This window comes from Ursus arctos, unplaced genomic scaffold (genome assembly GCF_023065955.2).
Source record: "Ursus arctos isolate Adak ecotype North America unplaced genomic scaffold, UrsArc2.0 scaffold_31, whole genome shotgun sequence".
Lineage (NCBI taxonomy): Eukaryota > Metazoa > Chordata > Mammalia > Carnivora > Ursidae > Ursus > Ursus arctos.
In genome coordinates this window covers 20,118,060-20,138,775 of record NW_026622997.1, presented here as the reverse complement: position 1 = coordinate 20,138,775, position 20,716 = coordinate 20,118,060, and the positions used below count along the sequence as shown (strand labels likewise).

Below are 20,716 nucleotides of genomic sequence, written 5' to 3'. Positions count from 1 at the left end.
GAGTATTGCAGATCATGGTCAAGTTTATCAGGATCATCCTCTTTCTCCTAGAGGTTATTCAGCCGGAGCACAAACAATGCTTTTAAAGAAAACAGCTGGGTTCTTCCAACGTTCCTTTAGGAATCCGGAATAGTGCCATTTTTGTTTGTTTCATCTCCCTCTATAGTGGCTAAAAACTCCAAATGAGGAAACAGATGAGGAATTTGTTTAAAAAAATTTTTAATAGCCAACAAAGTTCATCTCCTTTTCCATTCTTTTTCATCTGGAATAGAACAGCCCCAGGCCCTAAACTTGCTTTCCTGTGACTTCAGCAGACCTCATGCATTGCCATCCCATAGCACTGCCTGACTCACAAGCTCTGCCCTAAAGAATAAGTATTGTCTCCGTGTGCTCTAAAATATGCCAGGCAGGAAATCCCCTCTGCATATAGGGAAGGTAGTGTGTTTCAACACACACACACACACACACACACACACACACACACACACACTTATCACTAAGCACATCTATTCCCATGCTTCCTTTCAGTAAAGCACCTGGGAAAAGGAGAAAGCTGTCTAACCAGCTTCTGGTGGCTATCCGAGTATCATTAGTGGAAATCTCAAGATACTAAATTAAATTTTATGAAGTAGTTTATTGGTAGTTTTGGAAGGGCATTGCTTTTTAGGTAGCCCCATTTGTCACTGAGCAGGTAGTGTTTGCAAATACTAAAGTCGGTTGCATTTTGAGTCTTGCAGGAGGAAGGCAGATGGAATGTCAATATTTTGTGGAAAGCAGGCATATAAGGAATTCCCTCTTTTCCCCATTACCCTTGTATTTTTGGGTTGCCATATTATGCTAAGACTAGCTGGCCCGATGCCATCCAAGAGGATGTTACAACTTATGAAAAATTATTCAGCCTTCAGTGTTAAGCAGGACTTCACTATTTCTGAATGTAGTTGGTGTCCTATGGAGGAAGCCAAAGTTAGGGGTTTCACCTGTCATCGATAAAGAGGTCCTCGGCCAGGGAAGCCTCGAGCTGTTGACTTGGTATTCATGTACCAACTTGCCTGTGGAGCTGAGCTTAGAACCTTGTCTCCACTTATTCTGTCTGTGAATTCAGAGCTGTTTCAAGAATTCTTTATTGACTTGGCACCAAGCATGTGTTTCTCAAGTTATAGGGAGGGACGGACTCCCAGGAGACAGACATCGTGTAACCCCCCCAGCCCTTCTTAATAGGAAGGCTTTTTAAGTAAAGTCACTAAATGATATGCCTCATTATCATGGAAATTCATCACTTTTTTTTTTTTGCCTCCTATCTTGATACTTTTTACTTTAAGTAACCACCATGATACAGTATACATAAATCCCTAGAGCTTGAAAATGAATTTAAGAGCTAATGTTATTAGAAAGTTCTCAAGTCAGTGATACAGGAACCCAGTGACATGTAATCCACAAGGCGTCTCTCAGTGAACTGGGTTTTCAAGGGACTGTCACATACCATTGCTGATAGAAGCATTATGGTTTTGGAAGTGGCCACATATGAAAGTAAAGTTTCTTCATGCCTTATATATTGTTTGGTGAGGATTTCTGGCAGAGAATTTTTTTTGGCGGGGGGGGGGGGGTGTCTCCTGGTTGCTATGGCAATACTGATTGACTGATTGATGGAGTTTGGGTGACTTTACAAGTACCAAATAAAGTTACGTATGACAAAGGCATGAAATATCAAGGAAATCATGTGTGTCCTAAATACAAATATGTCATTTAAGTTTGAGTGTATCTTTGCCTTCATGCCTCACGGTGTCTGCTATCCCGTGTGTGTGTGTGTGTGTGTGTGTGTGTGTGTGTGTGTATGTTTCTTCTTTTATTCTAGGCTGCTTGAGAAAAAATGCTGATTCATAGTGTCATTGTCTTTTGTTTTCCCAGGGAAATTCTGGGTCTGTTTCTAAGTTCATTTTTCTACAGCCCAGAATTTAATCTCTCTAGATAAATCTTTATTTTTTTCCCCTCTTACAGACACAAGGCATTTTGCTTTGTTTATGTTAATAAATGTCAGGCTAGTCCCAAAGAATTAGAAGAAATGCCAGTCATTTCCTAGGGCCCTTGAGCATTGCTCCCCCCCGCCCCCCGTTTCCTAATATATTGGACTTTTTGGAGTTTACATTTTAGATGTATGAAGGTGATATTAGGAGATTCTGAGATTTTACTGGTAGTATCTAGAAGGTCTTGTCATCACTGATGTAGAACACATGTATCAGGGAGACCCTAGTGGAAATTTTCTCAGCCCAAAAGTTTAGAAGGTTTACATTTTAGAGAGGAAGAAGTTTTTCAGATATATTACATAGATTTTGCCATAGTGAGGTGAGTGGTACTTTCAACTGAATGTTTCTGCTATACTAGCCAGCAGACAGCTTGGCTTCCTGGTTGTAATTACATGCCATTGGCTTGCTGGTTATTATTTTAGAAACTGAGTTCATCATGGACTCCCCAAGTGTGTGCAGTAGCACACCCTGATTGTTCCCATTAAGATTGTAATTCCATCCAAGGTTTATAGTGTCATCGTAGAAACTAGATGGAATTACAGCCCCGTGCACATTTTGGAAGACTGCATTATTTATTGAAATACTTTATAAAGTTAAATAATTTTGTAAATATCCTGAAAGTGCTTGGGACTTAGAAACATAATCTTAGCCACATAGAAGGTTCTCAGTAAATATTTGTTGTTTATTTGGTTGACTTTGTTTACGTCTTTAAATAAATTATGTTTTAAAAAAAAATACTCTGGAGAGGCCGTACTTGTGTTTGTAGGACTTAAAAAAAAATCTTGCCTTAAAATGCTTGTATGGTCTCCTGCTTGTTAATTGATGGAAAAATTGGCACTGCTTATGAATATATTATTTAATCTTTTCTGTTTCTAGCCTAGAGTGTAAAATTGAGTGGTTCTAGTGGCCAAGGATCTTTATTTCGGATAAGTCACTTTTCCCCAGTAATCCATTTTACAAAAACATTTCTTTTCTGCATCATGTTCCTAAACCTGTGTGTTGCATGCCTTTGAGGTGGACCCCTATGATGTGAATAATGATACAACCAGAAGCTTTGGCTGTCTGTTTGAATATTGGATGGCTGCCTTTCTTACTGGTCTTAATTAGGGCAAGAACTGTTAAGATAATTCACTAACATGGTGTGTTACTAGATTTGAATGGCCTCTGTTTCTCATGCCCCTGGACATACTACTTCAGAAAAGTATAATGGTGGAAGTTCACAAAGATACATCATATATTTCAGAGTCTGATATGGTTTTTATTTTTTTAATTTTATTTATTTTTTCTAAGTAGGCTCCATACCCAGTGTGGAGCACAATGCAGGTCTTGAACTCATGACCCTGAGATCAAGACCTGAGCTGAGATCAAGAGTCGGACTTATAATCAGCTAAGCCACCCAGGTGCCCCTGATACGGTTTTTAAATTGTAGACTCTGTGTTATATATTTTGGGATGATGATATATACTCTGGGTAACAAATTATTACTGAAAATGTTATTGCCTGTGCCATCATGCCCTGCAAGATCGTAGTGTTAAGAAGCTAAGAGTGAACATATCTTGAGTATTTTTTTTTAGTTTGCAATTTTGGGAATTCGCAGGCATGTATGGAAGATTCTTCAAAAACAAAAAAAATTCAATGAAGGAAATTCTGTATTATGATATTCTTTTAATTGTCAGAAATACTTAAAATTTATATAAAAATATATTAATAATCCATTACTTAATGAATGTATTTGTTCTGGAAGCATTCCATTTTTAAGAGTTCATATGTAGAATAGAGATAACAAATAGGGAGAGCTGAAGTCAATGCTTCCTGTTCTTAGAGAATTTATTGAAAAAGAAGATAATCTTTACCTTGTTATCTTTCTGGTTAAGGGCTTAAAAACACTTAGGGAATGTTTTAGCTTTTCACAGTTTAAAGGTTGAACAGTGACTGGTCCCTCTGTCTCCTGATCTATTTTGATGTAAATTCTAACTTTTTTTTTTAATCACCTGTAAACATTTTATGTCAGCCCTATAAATTAGACTCCGGTTTCACTAAATAGAACCCCTTGATACCCCTTACAGTGAACAAAAAGAGGTGTTTTCTTCTTCAGCTTCTCACAGGAGTACTGCTGGATTTTATTTAAGAAGTTGACTTTAAAAGTGGTGTTTTTTTGGTGTGTGGTGTGGGTACAGCGGCAGTCGTGTGCATTTCTTTCAAAAGGGTCTGTGGGTGGGGGGACTCCCTGTGGTGCCCTCACTATTTACTCACTCAGTTGTTCCTCACCAGAAAAGGGGAAACCCAGTGCTCCGTACCCACTCATTCTGAATAACAGGGCTGGATGATGGCGGGGTGGAGAGGCCTCTGTCCTTCGGCAGAAGCCTTAGTGGTACAATAGCTTAGCAGAATGCAGTTTTATTCTTTTACCCTCATAGATATTAGAGGCTGTTGTGCAAATGACACTAGGGATCAAAATGGCACACGACAGTGAACAAAATTTATAGCACACGTATACGTTCGCGGGACATAGAGTGAAAGCATTTAAGTCCTTTCCCAGGCAATAAGTAATTCCTAGAGCCACAAGTAGAAGGCTAGTTGTGTGTGTGTGTGTGCATGTTATTTGGAGAGGTTAACAAATATTTGGTTCATTGACCATTTCCTTGGTTTTCCTACAGAAAAAATTTTTTTTTTAAAGATTTTATTTATTTATTTTACAGAGAAATAGAGAAAGTCAGAGAGCACAAGCTGGGGTGAGGAGGGGCAGAGGGAAACAGAGAAGCAGACTCCCCACTGAGCAGGGAGCCCGACGTTGGGCCTGATCTCAGGACCCTGAGTTCATGACCTGAGCCAAAGGCAGATGCCTAACCGACTGAGCCACCCAGGCGTCCCCCTACAGAAAATTTGATTCAGTGCTTCTCATTTGTTTTCCACGAGGCCTCTGTCACCTCTAGAATATGAAGGTAAATTAATGAAGAATCTGTACTTTTTTTAGAAAACGCTCCTCATTTAAGAAAGGTGACACTTGTGTGTAAGACCAAAAATGTATAGGTGATGCAATAAATTCAAAGAAATTGAATTGTATAGCCGTAAGAAGACGTTATCTTTATTAGCAGAGACTAAATGACTGGAGCTTTACTAAATACTAAATGCAGGTAAAGAATGTCAGTGGTCTGGCCACACCAGAAAGTACACGGAAGTCAGGCTCGTCATTATTGTGCGGCCTTTGGCAAGTAACCTAAATTTCTGGGCCTTAGGAAAAATAAGGAAGTTGGATTATATCAGTGGTTTTCAGATGTGGCTTCAGAGCCCCCTGGAGTAGCTCTAGGTCCCCCATCAGGCGTCTACCGAATTATCCGAGAGCTTAAGGTGGGGAGGGAGTTTGAGTCCCAGGAAACTTTGTGCTACAGTGGCTAGTAGGCATTTTCAGTTTGGGGGACCACCAAATCGAATGATCTTTAAGACCATTTCCAACTCTTAAGTTTCAATCAATCCCTAGGGGGAATATCGTCCTTAGTCAGCAGGAAGCAATCCAACAAGGAATTGGGCCTCTACGGAAGAACACTTTCAAATGGGAGAGGGGTATAGAATTTATCATTTCCAAGGGCTGCTGCTTGTTTGCGGTCAGATAAGTCTAAGCTCTTTCCAAAGGCATAGAGAGGAGAGCTGAGAAAGGTTATTTCTCTCTCCCATCTCTCCTTCCTAGACATTGGGGACAAGCGTGAAAATGGTCCCTGGAGTGAAGGGGGATCTCAGGATGTCCCTGTGTCTTCATGGGATCAGTCATGGGCTGGATTTCTTGGCCCCACGGTCTGCGTTGGAGTAACAGACAAGTGAGGAATGCAGTGGCCATCTGTCGCTGTGCCAGACCAGGGAGAGGCTGGGACAAGTGTGGCATGAACCATGCCCCTGCCGGAGGCTCTGACAGCTCACTGGCATCCACATACGTAGCCTGTACACAGAGAATAGCTCAGGGGAAAGAGGACGAGTGGCCGCAGAAGAGAGAAGGCTGCAGGGACCCAAAGTGGTAATATCCATGGTGACAGCAGAGCCGTTGGCCAAGAAGAAAACTCTTTGGCACGGATGCCAAGCATGTTTGTACTAGAATGGGGCTCAAAAATTCAAACAGAACACTGTCTGTTTTTAAGGACTCATGTGAAAGGTTTGTTTGTCCCAAGCCTCAGTCCAAGAGTCTGCCTGTCCTAAACATGGTCCAGTAGTCCCCAAACCCGCCGACTGTCATCTCCGAAACACGGAAGACAAAGGACACAGGCCTTCGGCTCTCTGATGAGGAGTGAGAAGGTTTTCTTCTGAACACCTCCACCTTAGGAGTAGTAAGGGAGGAGGGCTCTGTGTCCGAAGCTCCTGCAGGACAGTTAACAGAGGTGGAAAGTGGAAATAACCTTAAAGGCACTGAAGCTGAGAAACTGCCGTCTTTATCCTAACAGCCGCAATTAGTTTTGGAAGGCTGTCAGTGGAGAAACTCAGAAGGCAGCTGTGTCAGAAGTGCCCGCGGTGCTGGCCCGTGGGCCACCACGCCTGTCTCGCACCTTGTCTCAGTCCCAGGTGAAGAAAGCTGTATCCTGCTTGCAGCTAGACCTCGGCACGCAGACCTCTAAATTTTCACCCTGAACACACAAGGAAGTGGTTGGTTGCATGAAAAAAGGAGTCCTCTTGGGTAAAAAATTTTTTTTTGTTTTTGCAAAAGTTTTATGGAAGAAAGCAGAGGGAAGGATGCCTTTCTGCTAGTGTTTTGGAAACCTGGATCTCATCAGCTTTCTGGTTGGTTTTGGCTGTCAAGGTTCCTTATGCCAGAGCCACCGTGAGCCAGGTTTCTGAGGTTCCTCCTGACCTGTCTTGGCACAGCCTCTTAAAAATAGCTGTCATTCCAAGTTCAGCTAAAATATATAACTCAACAAATAAATACATATAAAGCGTACGAATAGAAGTAGCAAAGTGAGGATTAGCGGACCCAAGAGTGACAGCCTGGCCATGAAAAATACCATAAAACACTCTTTGGAAGGTTGTTGCTTATATTATTACGTACAGTAAATGGAGAGGCTCTGACCCATTTGTCATGATCCATGATCTCCCATTTCTCCTCTGGGAGTTTCAAGGAGCTGACCCCTTGCAAATTTTCTTGAAAACAAACAAACAAACAAACAAACAAACAAACGAACACCTTCCCTCATTGTCTGTCACTGGTCTCTCCCAGGCAGTGTGTGGGTAGGTGGCTCAGCGTCCTGGTAAAAGACATGAAATGTCACGTTACATTGTCCCTTCTTTTCCTTCTAGAAATGTTCTTTAGGATTTTGAATGGGAACTCCTCAAATAGAGGATTACATAATGTTTGCTGATCGCGCGTGCATACCATCGAGGAGGGTGGAGAGCCCAAAGGAGAAGGGAGAGTCTTCACGTTAGGACCCCATGCTCCCTGCATCCGGATACGGATGTTGACAGGTGGAAGTGGGTGGGGGGGATCCTCTGAAGGAGAACGAGCTGCAGACCAAGGAGTCAAGAGTCAGTTGTTCTTTACCTGGGGTGCTTGCGTTTTATCCAGGCTCTTCCTGACATGACCATCGGAGAGGAGAGAACACATTGATGTCTATTTCATGGGGCTGTTGGTGACACAGGGCGGCTTTCATTTTCAAGGCTCTACTATGTTCGGAAGAGTAAATGTTGGTGCTTTCAGTGTTCCTCGCCCCCCTCCACCCCCCAGCTTCTGCTATCTGCCATGCATATATTTCATTTGGCATTTAAGTGCACGGTTCTTAAAACTGCTGACGAATAATCTCCCTTTCACATTTTGCTGGCACCGTGGTCTCACTGTAAATGCTGTCTGAATGTTCTTGGGAAGTTGCATAATTACAGGTACTCTCGTTTACTGCGCAATATGGTCGGTGACTAATGGCCTAATCAGGACTTGGAAAATATATAAACAGTTCAACAGAAGCAATTGATTCACTGAGCTCTTTTCATCCAGACAAGGGTGAGCTAATGGGAGTTAGAAAGACGGAGGTGTGCAGTGTTTGATATGCTGCCGTTAGAGCGTTCCCACAACCCCCGTGCATTACTGCTCATTGATGCCGGGTGCCCTGTTTCATATGCATGAGGCTGCAGTGCCAAATGGTCGTCCTAATTGGCTCTTGCTTGGTATTCCCTAATGTGGATGTTCTGCGTGTGAGTGCTCTTTTCCCTTTCCTCTCAATACTCCTGAGTGTGACAGCTTTGGAGAGGCAGGCTGTCTCATCTCACGTGTCCCCCATGGCGGCACCCTGGCCCTGGTTTCTTAGGATAGAGTTTCAGTGGAGACTCTAGAAGCGGGACTGCGGGGCTTACCTCGGAACCTTGATGTCGACCCGGTTCTTGTTCTCTTGTCCTCGGTGGTACTTTGCCTTCCAAAACGTCCAGCCGAGGTGCACGGAGGTAGAGACTTGGCAGTGGGGATGGAGTATCTCAAAGGAAGTGTCTCCCTGGAGCCCTGTCCGGTCAGGCAGAAGATGGAATGTCATCACTGTCATGTTTGGAATGTATTAGATATCCCCTAAATTCTGCATCTCATCTCCACCCAGTCTTTTCCCATGCCAGATTTTCTGTCTCTTAGCTTGACCACTGATTGAATTTCTCAATTTTTGATGACATCGCTGAATCTCTAGAAGCTAGCATCTCATTGATGGAATAATTCAGAGCATCCGAAAAGAAATCATTAATGATGTGTTTTCTCAAATAAGACACATGCCCGTTCATTCATAAAGGAAAAAAAAAAGTTCTTTCGCACATTCCACGTCCCACATTCATGGTCATGTTTGGACATCTTTCTAGCTGTTTAGGAATTAGAGGGCCGCCAGGCTTCTCTCCAGAGAAGAGTGAATGACCACTCATCAGTATTATTTGTTTCACTTGAAGTTTTAAGCTGCTGGAGCGTAAGACAGTAACGGGTTTCCCATGCCTTCCGGGACCCTGTTGTCCTTCACTCCCTCACTTGGGCAACCTGCCCTCGCCCTCGTGTGGGAGCTGCCGGGGCCCTTCTTCCTTGGAGGATCTGGTGAAGGTACGACACATTTTGCTGTTCGTATCATACTTTGTTAGCTCTCCTGGAGGAATGTGTGTTTTGGAAAAGGACGGTGGTTGAGAATTTCTCTTGGAGCTCAGCACACTATGGGTTAGGAAGTGAAAAGAAAGGGAAAGGGTAGAGGGAGATGTTTGGGGGCTAACCGTCCTTTCTATGGCCCTTGAAAGCAATAGATAGATGTCAAGGTTATCCCCTTGACCCAAGGCTGCCTGCAGCTCTGGCCCCGAAACCCTCCACAGAAGCCCTTTCTGGGGCTGCCATCACCAGAAAGGCTGGGGTACAGAGCAAGGAGGCAGGACGGTGTCCCCCCATGCTTATTTAAATCCTGCATATTTTGTCAGACTTTTATTATTTGTATTATTATTATTTTTTTTTTACATAGCAACCAGATTACGAATTTTTTAAAGAAAGTGTTTTTCAAGTTATTCTTAATGCAGCTATGTTAAGAACCTAAGATATGAAGCCACAATTCCTTTAACTACAACAGTAATAAACGTATTAATATGCGTTAAGGTTAAAGAAGCTTAATATTACAACAGAACGGAGCAAAAGCTGCTGAAAGACACTAACGCTTTAGCGTTCTTCATCTAATCCCTGCATTTGATTGCTGAGATGGAATGCTTATTTTAAGGGGCGGCTGGTTGGATGATCAGACGTTGGCGTGTGCACCTCCCGCGAGTCCTTCCTGTCATCTAACCCAGTAGCTCCTGGACGCCAGTATATGTGAAAGTTACCGTGAAGAGTTGTATGCACAAAATCATGTTTGCAGTGTCTTACGGGAAAGTTAAGGGATTTTCAAAGTTAATTTGGATTATATGTGACTTTTGGTTAACTTTTGAACTTAACCTCCCACGTAAACACTGTACTCTACTATCTTTTGCTGCCTCCCTCCCTGCTTTTCATCTTTCCCTTTCCTTCTCTTCTCCTTTCCTTTTTGGTGGATTAAATCCCACAGATTTTTTTTTCTTGTGAAATCAAAATAGTGGTGTCTACTTATATTCAAACCAGAAAATGACTAGTATACTGAATATTCAGATCTCTTAGGAAAAAAATAAATGATGCAAGTATTCTGTAAAAGTCTATCTACATTCCCCACCCTGTGTTCCTCTGTGGCTTTCTGTCTTCAGTTTCCCATTTTTAGCTGGAAAAGAGTACCAGCCAAAAGACAGCCAGGTTCTCTTTGCAGCAAAGCCTCTCACCATCTGTAGATGAGAAAGTAACATTTTGGCTTAAGAGCTGCCTTCTAATATAAGATAGAATGGAGATGATAATAACTAATAGAGAATAGAAAATGGCATTGTGATAAGAATCTGAAAATAAGGTTTTCCTAAATAACCCGAGGATATCCGGGAGTTGGTTAAGACTTCTGTGATACAAACTTGTACATTTTCTCAAAATCAAAAGGAATTAAACTAGACACCCAAGAAGCCAGATTACAAAGAAGTGTGGCAAGTGAAAGATACTTCGAACGTTATTGCCAGATTTTGGAAAAACGAACAAGCAAACAACATTTTGGCTCAAGCAGCAGGTCTCTTTAGGCAAACAGCCATGGATGGGTAAAAGTTGCAAGAAAAAAAAAAAATCTCATCATGCACCGAACACTTTCAGGCAACCATTTAATTTTTTTTTAAGTTTTTAAAAAAAAAATTTTTTTATTGAAGTAATGTCTACACCCAATTAGGGGCTCGAACTCACAACCCTGAGATCAAGAGGCACATGCTCTTCCGACTGAGCCAGCCAGGCGCCCCGACAACCATTTAATTTCTCAAAATTTCACAGATATTTTAAAGGGAACAGTGAATACAGAAAACAGGTCGTGATGATGGATGAAAACAGAACGAGTTAAGAGCAGTACTAAAAAATGAACAACTATATCTGAGTTTCATTAGTTGTCTTTTGCTCACCTTCACAATTAGTCATCCAGTGAGAAACACATGTAGGTGAACATTTTAGCTGCTTCAGAGGAATTAGCTGCCTCGAAGCACAAATGTTCGTGTTGAATTTCACTGACTTGGAACCCTCAACAAACTACCGCGCAAGCAGGACAACCTTCACTGGTGGGAGTGAAGCGGGATACAAGTAAAATGGGTAAAATAAACAAGATTTGGAGGAAAAGTCCTAGTATATAGAGAATTTAAAAATAGAAGACTCCCTCCTCCCTCCCCACACAGTTAATGAATACCTGTATTCCAACTTGGAGCCCTCCGCCTGCAAAGTTCACTGCCTGTCACTTCCCAGCACTCACCACATACCTCTTGATTCACACCTCATTGTTTGTTTACATATCTGCCTCCCGGACTCAGGGTGGAAAGCTTCTTTAAGGACAAGGACAAACTCTGGTTCCTTTTTACATTTCCCATGGTGCTTTGCTCCCTGCGGCCACTCAGACATTAGTCATCGATTTTTAAAAAAACAGCTGTTAAGTGAAAATAAAATAAAATAGCAAAATGAGACAAACACTCAGATATGAAATGTTACAAAATAATCGTCAATGGTGCTTGAACACGGGATCAAATGCACGTGCTATTCCAGATATTGTGATGGAATCATTGAGGCTGGTGTAAAACTTCACTTTGTCAGCTGGATGTTCCAGAATAGAGGCCAACGGCATAGCTAAATTTGTTAGGGAGATGTTTCCAACCCCAAAAGAATCATACTGAAATTCTTTTGTCACCGTGAGCAATCCGCAGTAGAAAATACAATTTGTGAGCTGGGAATCAGGGTAAGTAACCCAAATTGATATTCTTTTTGTAGAAAAACATATCCATCCTTCCACTTGTACTGCTTTCCTCTTTTATAGCCTTGACTCCCTCTTTGGCGTTGTCTATTATCCCACCACTAGATGGACAGTGCAGGGACCATATTTTATTCATATATATTCTTGGAGTCTAGCACAAAGTAGGCACTCAGCAACTGTTGAACGAAGAAATAAGATGTTTCAATTTCCCTAACAGCTAAAAGGATACATAAAACCAGTGCTAAGATCAACAAGAGTTGGTTTCATATGCTGGTAATTGTGGGTTGGGAAATAAGGAGCTACTTTATACATGTTTTTTATAGAAGTGTGTCGTATACCTGAGTAACTTTAAAAGTAAAAATTTATAGTTGTGGGATATTAAATCTGGCAAGGACTTAAAACCTGTAGCTCAATCCACTTAAGAGCATTACCCTGCTCTTCTCAACCAGCCATATAAAAGCTGGGAGTGTGGGTTAGTAAATAACCTTTTCAGAACCTTAGAATTGTATATGTTTTCAGCAGATTGCAAACTCAGCCACACTCGCTACTTTATTACTACTGTGGTGGAGTCATTACTGGCCTGATGCGGGTAGCTGGGTTGAAGACGGGGGATCCGTGTTGTTACCCTGTTGTTACCTGTCTTGATGTTTCCATTCATAATGCAGCACTTTGGAATTTGTGACCTTTGCATATTAGAGACAATACCTAATAATGTCCCAGTTCTTTCTCCCCGCCCCCACCCCATCCTCCTCATCCCCTGCAGTTTGCCACACCCCAGTTTTAAAAAGCATACCATTTCCTGAAAGCTCTTTCCTTGTGCTCTCCCTCCTCATGGGTACTGCTTGTCATGAATGCTTGAATTTCACATCTTTGAAATGAATTGAAAAGGCGTCTGTGGCTACCAGGGTTGACTGCCCTAAGGCCAGTATCATGATAAAAAAATGAGTGTAGGATCCATGGTGAGTATGGTGTTTGGTGTAGGACTCTGGCTGTTAGATCTTCAGAGTTACATGAACTTATTTTCAGGCTTTCTAAGAGTCTTGTGTGCTTGGAGAAAGGCCTCTGAGAGAAAAACGTGAATTTCTAAAGTTTAGGATTGATAGGACAGTCGCTGATGGAGGATTCATCTACAGAGACTGTAGTTAACCGATTGGTTAAAAAGCCATTGGTTCCTTGTAGGTACCAGGAATGTGTATGCTACCATTCCTGGCAGAACATTTCATAGAGTCACTGCAGCTCCGAGAGCCATCTCCATCCAGAATTCACAGGACTTCAGTGTGGCTCTGGCTTTCAGGCCCACTAATGGTGATCCTGTGAATTTCACATCCCATCTTGGAAACTCTAGTTTTGTTTCGGATTCCAGGAAGAATAGGACCTGTGTTTCCCATTTACTGTTTTGTTATTTTGAAATTGAAATGGCAAGTCTGAGCAGAATTAAGAATTACGTAAAACAGGATCTTTTAACATCTTTGTTTAAGTTCTTTTCTTAGAGAAAACTTGCCAAGGACATTATCTGTTTCTCTAGTAGACTGGCTTCTAATTCCCGGACAGTGGCTATTTCCCAAGATCCGATTCCAGAACATCTGTTCTGTCATCAATCAGGTTTCCAGTCATCTCCTGCTTGATTTACGCTGTGTTAAACCTTCTGATGGAAAGGACTTTTATTAATTATGTTTAGGTAATAAAGTTGCAGAGGGCTTTAGAAAGTTACTTGTAACAGTCAAATAGCGAGCTTTGGCCTAGTTAGCCTTTCTAGCGGCAGAATGGATTGTGAGCCCATTGGCAGGGTTGGGTTGTGGGTCATTGTGGAATAGCCATGTTTCCGTTGCCTGTGGCTGGGAATATGTGTAGTGGGGCCATTAAAAAAGCCTGCGGTTGAGTTTTGACTTAGAGCTGTTTTAAACTGCCAAACAGACTGAATTCATGGGAAACTAGTTTGAATGAGACCAGCTGCAATGTAAGAGTATGTATGTATATATACACACACATGCTAGAGGCTTCTCCCTCCGTCGGGGGGGACGAAGGGAGAGAGCAATAGAGCGCTAGGTAAATGGGCCTGAGACCAGTGGATCCCAGCAGGGGGGCACTTCTTCCCCACTCAGAGAGCATTTGGCAATGTCTGCAGCCATTTTTGGTTGTCATACGTGGGGGAGAGGGAGGTAGTTCTACTGGCCTCTAGTGGGTGGAGATCAGAGATACCACTAAGTATCCCACTGTATACAGAACAGTCCCCACAACAAAAGAATGATCTGGCCCCAGATGTCAATAGTGCTGGAGCTGAGAAACACTGACTTCGACCCTCTCCTCTTTGTACTTGTTCAAAGTGATCCACCAGCCTGTCATGGTGGACAGTAAGAGGAGCCGCAGGTGTGAGTGGGAAGAGCGGGATAAGGGGGGAAGTGAATAGAGGAAGTGGCAGTGTTGTTGGAAACTGTTTGGGCCATATCTCAGTTGTACCCAAGGGAATATTTGGCATTCTGTCTTTTACGTTCTTGAGAAGACAGAAGTGTGTGGGCCCCTGGGCCATGGCTTTTGTGTTAGAGGTAACCCGTGTGTTTATCGTTTTGTCCTCCAAAGAACCAGCATTCATTTTTTATTGCTGCTGCAGCAAACTAGCATAAACTTGGTGGCTGGAGACAACACAGATTTATTGTCTTATGGTTTTGTAGGTCAGGAGTCCAACACAGGTCTCACCAGGCTAATGTCAAAGTGAAGGGCTGCGTTCCTTATGGAGGGGATCCCTATCATAGCCTATTCTGGTTCCTAGAGGCCACTTGTATTTCTTGGCTTGTGGCCTTTTTCTCTGTCTTCAAAGCTGGCAACACTGCCTCTCCCTGTAGTCACCTCTCCCTTCACTCTATTCTTCTGCCTCCCTCTTCTGCTCCTGAGGACCCTTGCAATTACACTAAGCCCATCTGTGTAATCTGGGATATTCACCCCAGGGTTCTGAATTGCATCACATCTGTGGAATTCCTTTTATCTGTGGAAGGTAACATTCACAGGTTATGGGCGTTAGGATGTGGACACATTTGGGGAGGGGGGGCATATTCTGCCTGCCACAGAACCCAACGCATTTGCCGGTACCACATTTTGCTGACTCAAGCTAGACACATAAAAAAAGAGGAATTATAAGAATTGCTTGAAATAGAGTAGTGTCTCTACCCCTCCCCCACCCTGCTCCTCCTCTTATCCGTGGTTTCAATTTCCACGGTTTCAGTTACTTGTGGTCAACTGTGGTCCAGAAGCAGATGAGCCTCCTTCTGGCATATCCCTGGAAGGTCGATGTTAGCCTAATGCTACGTCACAGTGCCTACCCCATTCACCTCACTTCATCTCATCACACTGGCCTTTTATCGTCTCACATCATCACAAGAAGAAGGATGGATACAGTACAGTAAGACATTTTGAGAAAGAGATCACATCACATACAAGCTAGAAGGACCCCCAAATTGCAAAACACTCCCTTGAGAACTGAGGTACTGTGCCCCACATCAGGCATCCTGACCTTGCGGGCTGGCTCCCGGAAGACAAGCTCCCTAAACTTCAGGTTTTGAAAATCAATGGGGAGTAACCCAGGAGAATTATAGAACTATAAGGAATGGAGATCCTGATCTCAAGGGCTCATGTGCAAACCCACTTGCCCAGAGATCCAGCACAAAATCAACCGACTGAAAAGCACCTAGACCAGAAGTGAAGGAGACGCACTTACTAACGTTAAAGCTGCTGCTGGAGAGGCAGGAATCTGCAGGGACTTTATCTGGGGGATGGAAATGCTGGTGGACAACATTTTTGCAATCTCATTCTAACTTGCTGGTGAAGGAGACAACAGGCACCGTTTTTGGCACCGTTCTTCTAGCCTGCCAGAACTGGAGGGTGTGCTCTGCCCACACCGCAGCATAACCAAGCTGGGTGAGTGCCCCATGCTCCGCCTACCCTAGGCAGCACAGGAGCTGCAACAGGGCTAGGCTCATACCCTGAGCCCCACCCAACCTGTGTAGCTGCTGAGCCAAAACCAGTGGGATAAGTGCCTAAGCTCTGCCCTCCCCATGCAGTGGCTGAGCCACAATTGGGCTGGCGAGCACCCTGAGCCCCACCCTCTCTTCATAGCAGCCAAGCCATAATCGATCTGCTGGGCCACTCTGAGCCTGGCCCACCCAGCCCAGAGACAGAACTGTAACTGGACAGCCAAGTGGCTTGAACCCCACTTTCCCTGCATAGTAGTTTAGGTGCAGTTGGGCCAGGTGAGTGCCCCAAGCCCTGCCCTCCCAATGCAGTGGGTGGGCTACAGTTGAGATGGCAAGTGCCCAAGCCCCAGTCTCCCCATGCAGCAGCCATGGCCCTATCATAGTCAGTGGGTACATGCAGCACACATGAAGAATGACCATAGAGCACCTGGCTCTGGTAGCCAGAGATTGAGCTTCTGGGCCTCATGGAACAGCCACTACACAAGACCACTCCAAGACTGAGGGAGGTGGTCATTTCTCCTAATGCACACAAACACAGAGAGATAGGCAAAATGAGAAGACAGAGGAATATGTTCCAATCCAGAGAACAAGGCAAATCCCCAGAAAAAGACATTAATGAAATGGAAGTAAGCAGTCTACCTGATAAAGAGTTCAAAGTAATGGTCGTAAAGATGGTCACTGATCTCAGAAGAAAAATGGGTAATCACACAGCAAGAACGTCAACAAAGAGATAGAAAACATAAGCAGGTACCAAATCGGAAGTTGAAACTGAACTGAAAAATACATTAGAGGGTTCAGCAATAGAGTGGATGAAATAGAAGCATGAATCAGTGAGCTCAAAGACAAAGTCATGGAAAATACTCAGTAAAAAAAAAAAAAAAAAAGAAAAGAAGTGAGGATATCTTAAGGGACCTCTGGGACTTGATCAAGTGGAATAACATTTGCATTATAGGACTCCCAAAGGCGGAAGAAAGAAAGGGCCAGAAAAATTACTGAAGAAATAATGGCTGAAAACTTCTCTAATCTGGGGAAGGAAACAGACAGCTAGGTCCAGGAAGCCCAGAGAATTCCAAATAAAATAAACACAAAGAGAAACACAGCAAGTCACATTATAATTAAAACAGTAAAAGTTAAGAATAAGGAGAGAATCCTAAAAACAGGAATAAAAGCAACATAACAAAGGAAACCCCATAAGGCTATCAGCAGAATTTTTTAGCAGAAACTTTACAGGCCTGAAGGGAGTGGTGTGACATATTCCAAATGCTAAAAGGAAAAAACTGCCAACCAAGAAGTCTCTATCTGGCAAGGTTATCATTCAGAATTGAAGGAGAGATTAGGAGTTTTCAAGATAAGTGAAAACTAAAGGAGTTCTTCACTACTGAACTAGCCTTACAAGAAATGGTAAAGGGATTTCTCTGAGTTAAAAAGAAAAGGTACTAATTAATAATTAGTAATAAGTAAGAAAACATACTAAAGTAAAAATCTTACAGGAAAAGATAAATAATAAAAGCAATGGCTCAAGCAATTATGAAGGGTAAAAGACAAAAGTAGCAAAATTAATTAAAAATACAACAACAATTAAGGGATACATAAAATAAAAAGATGTAAAATATGTCATCAAAAATATAAAATATGGGGGGTGGGGTAAAAATGTAAAACTTTGGAATGTGTTCACACTTAAGTTACTGTCAAGGTAAAAGACACTGTTACATACATAAAATGTTCTATGTGCACATCACTGTAACCACAAAGAAAAAACTTACAGTAAATACACAAAAGCAAAAAAAAAAAAAAAAGAAAGAAAGAAAAGAGAGAAAGACATTTAAACTCAACACTAAAGAAAACAATGAAAGGACAAGAGAAGAAAGAAAGAGAAGAAGAAAGGAACAGAGTGGTGAAAACAGCCAGAAAACAGTTACCAAAATGGCAGTTAAGTACATATTTATCAGTAATTACTTTAAGTATAAAGGGACTAAATTCTCCCATCAAAAGACATAGTATGTCTGGATGGATAAAAAAACAAGACCCTTCTACATGCTGCTTATAAAAGACTCACTTCAGGGGCGCCTGGGTGGCACAGCGGTTAAGCGTCTGCCTTCAGCTCAGGGCGTGATCCCAGCGTTATGGGATCGAGCCCCACATCAGGCTGCTCCGCTATGAGCCTGCTTCTTCCTCTCCCACTCTCCCTGCTTGTGCTCCCTCTCTCGCCAGCTGTCTCTATCTCTGTCAAATAAATAAATAAAATCTTGAAAAAAAAAAAAAAGACTCACTTCAAACCTAAAGACACACCCAGACTGAAAGTGAAGGGATGAATATACCATGCAAAAGGAAGTGAAAAGAAAGCTGAGGTAGCAATACTTTTATCAGACAAAATAGACTTTAAAACAGAGTGTAACAAAAGACAAAGAAGGCCATTCCATAATGATAAAGGGGTCAGAGTCCAACAAGAACATTAAAACATTTGTGGACATTTATGCACCCAAATATATTAAGCAGGTATTAACAGAAATAATGGGAGAAATAGACACCAGTACAATAATTGTAGAAATAAAACTGCCTCTATTTACAGATGACATGATAATGTACATAGAAAACCCTAAAGTTTCCACCAAGAAACTGTTAGAACTAATACATGAATTCAGTAAAGTTACAGGATACAGAATGAATACACAGACGTCTGTTGTGTTTCAATATATTTATAATGAACTATCAGAAAGAGGAATCAAAACAATCCCATTTACACTTGTATAAAAAAGAATAAAATACCGGATGAGCACTGTGTGTTATCTGTAAGCAATGAATCACTAAATTTACTCCTGAAACCAATATTTCACTATATGTTAACTAACTAGTATTTAAATAAAAACTTTTTAAAAAAATTTAAAAAAATACCTAGGAATAAATTTAACCAAGAGGTTCAAAACCTATACTATAAGGCACTGATGACAGAAATTGGAGATGACACAAAGAAATGGAAAAACACTCCATGCTCATGGAGGAAGAACGAATACTGCTAAAATGTCTATACTACCCAAAGCAATCTACAGAGTCAATACAATTGCTATCAAAATAGAGGTGGGGTGGATGGTTGAAACTGGTGAAGGGGATTAAGAGATACAAACTTTCAGTTATCAGTAGTCACAGATATGTAATGTACAGCAAAGGGAATATAGTCAATAATAGTGTAATAAGTTTGTTTTGCAGCAGATGGTAACTAGACCTGTCGTGGTGATGATTTCCTAATGTAGATAAATATTGCATCACTGTCTTATATGACTGAACGTAATATAATATTACATGTTAATTATAATTCAATACAAATAAATAAGCTTCATCATAGGTACGGATGTATGCGAAAAAACATAGTATATATAGGGTTTGATACTGTTTTAGATATCCATTGGGGGTCTAGGAACATGTCCCCCACGAATAAGGGGGACTACTGACATCCTCTTTTCAGTGGTATAATTTCAGTGTTTTAGAGGCAATTTTCCTTGTAGTCAATGTAGGGTGACACAGAAAACATTTGGAGGATGTTGGAAGGTAATTCTTTAAATTGGCAAAGACCCATTACAATAAAAGAGAAAAGGAGAGGGAAGCAGGTGGGGGAGGACGCTACAGGCAAGGGGTTTGAAAACTTAAATGTGCAGCCAGTGCTCACTTGGGGGTAAGGAGAGAGCTTTTTGAAAATTCAGATTCCTGGGCCCGGGGAGCCTGATGAAGTGGGTCAGGGGTGGGCCCAGGGTTGTATTTTTCATGAGCCACTCTCCTGTGACTCATTTGACATAAAAGTTTCTTAGACCACATTTTGTAAAACAAGTGTGAATAACTATTTTAAAGCAAATATATATTTTAATAATTCAGTGCAAAATGAAATCATTGTATAATCTTGATGCTAGAGGACAGAATAAATAAGTATATTTATTGGCATTCTTGTCACTTCAGTTATATTGGGGGTCATGTGATCTGTTTTTGGCAGATCTAAATCCTTATTCTATTAAGCCATATTTATATTCAAAATGCATAATGATTTTGACCCTTGGTTGTTCTTGTTAAGAGTGTCCTCCTCTCTGTGCTGTTGTTATGTTGATATAAACACCATTTTGGCTTCCTAATGTTTAAGGAGAACTAATGACTCTTGGGAATGTCAATGAGTCTCCAGACCTTCTTAAGCCAGTTACAACCAGGCTATCATTTTGAGTTTGTTTGGAGGTAACATTTGTGAGTTTCTTCACACACAAAAGTTGCTCCTTAAATGCTAGCTTGAGGGACAACCTGACTAGTTTGAGCTAGTGCTGGGACTTTCATTTTAGGAATGGAAACATGAGTTCAGAATGCCCACCCGTCTGATCCTGAAGGCCACCCACCTTCGCTATGGAACCTTTCCTGAGACCCTTTCCTGCCTCAAATGGTTTCCTCCTCTAAAATTCCAAAGCTTTTCTCTTGTTCTCTTACTGTACCACAAAGAGGTTGTACCATTTGTGTGTATGCTGTCTTCCCAGATGGCGGAGAGACTCCCCGAAGGTGTGATCCGTATCAGGGAAGGTTTCCTCTACTCCAGACAAGCGCCTGGCAGAATTTCCTTACAAAGCTCCGTAAGAAGTGTGTCGATGACTCGACTCACCTCACTTGACAAGGATGGGATCATCTTACAGTTTTTCGGATATTGTGTCTCACTTGCTTTAGAAATTTAAAACTTTGCAGTGACTTTTCTTCACATCAGCTTTAAGAATTGTGATTTACTGGGCTTTTTAAAAGTTAATGATGCCACGATATCAAAAAGAGGCTGGAGCGAATCTCCTTGAATGAGGGGTGGTTTGTAGTCTAGATGACCCGTTCCCCATGTCACATCCAAGTAACATGTAAAGTGGGGTTGTTGGCGTGCGGTTGTGGGGAGAAGCAGTTGTTGTACGTTACTTGGTAGAATTCATATTCCTATCTT

At 41.9% G+C, this 20,716-nt stretch overlaps 1 long non-coding RNA gene across 1 annotated transcript; it reads right to left on the bottom strand.

The window, feature by feature from the left end:
- Positions 1–4,335: 4,335 nt before the first annotated feature.
- LOC123001736 (uncharacterized) lies at positions 4,336–11,422 on the bottom strand. The gene is made up of 4 exons (XR_006410967.2): positions 11,325–11,422; positions 8,340–8,481; positions 7,372–7,618; positions 4,336–7,243 (listed from the first exon to the last, which is right to left on the bottom strand). It is a non-coding gene; the product is annotated as an uncharacterized LOC123001736 (long non-coding RNA).
- Positions 11,423–20,716: the final 9,294 nt, after the last annotated feature.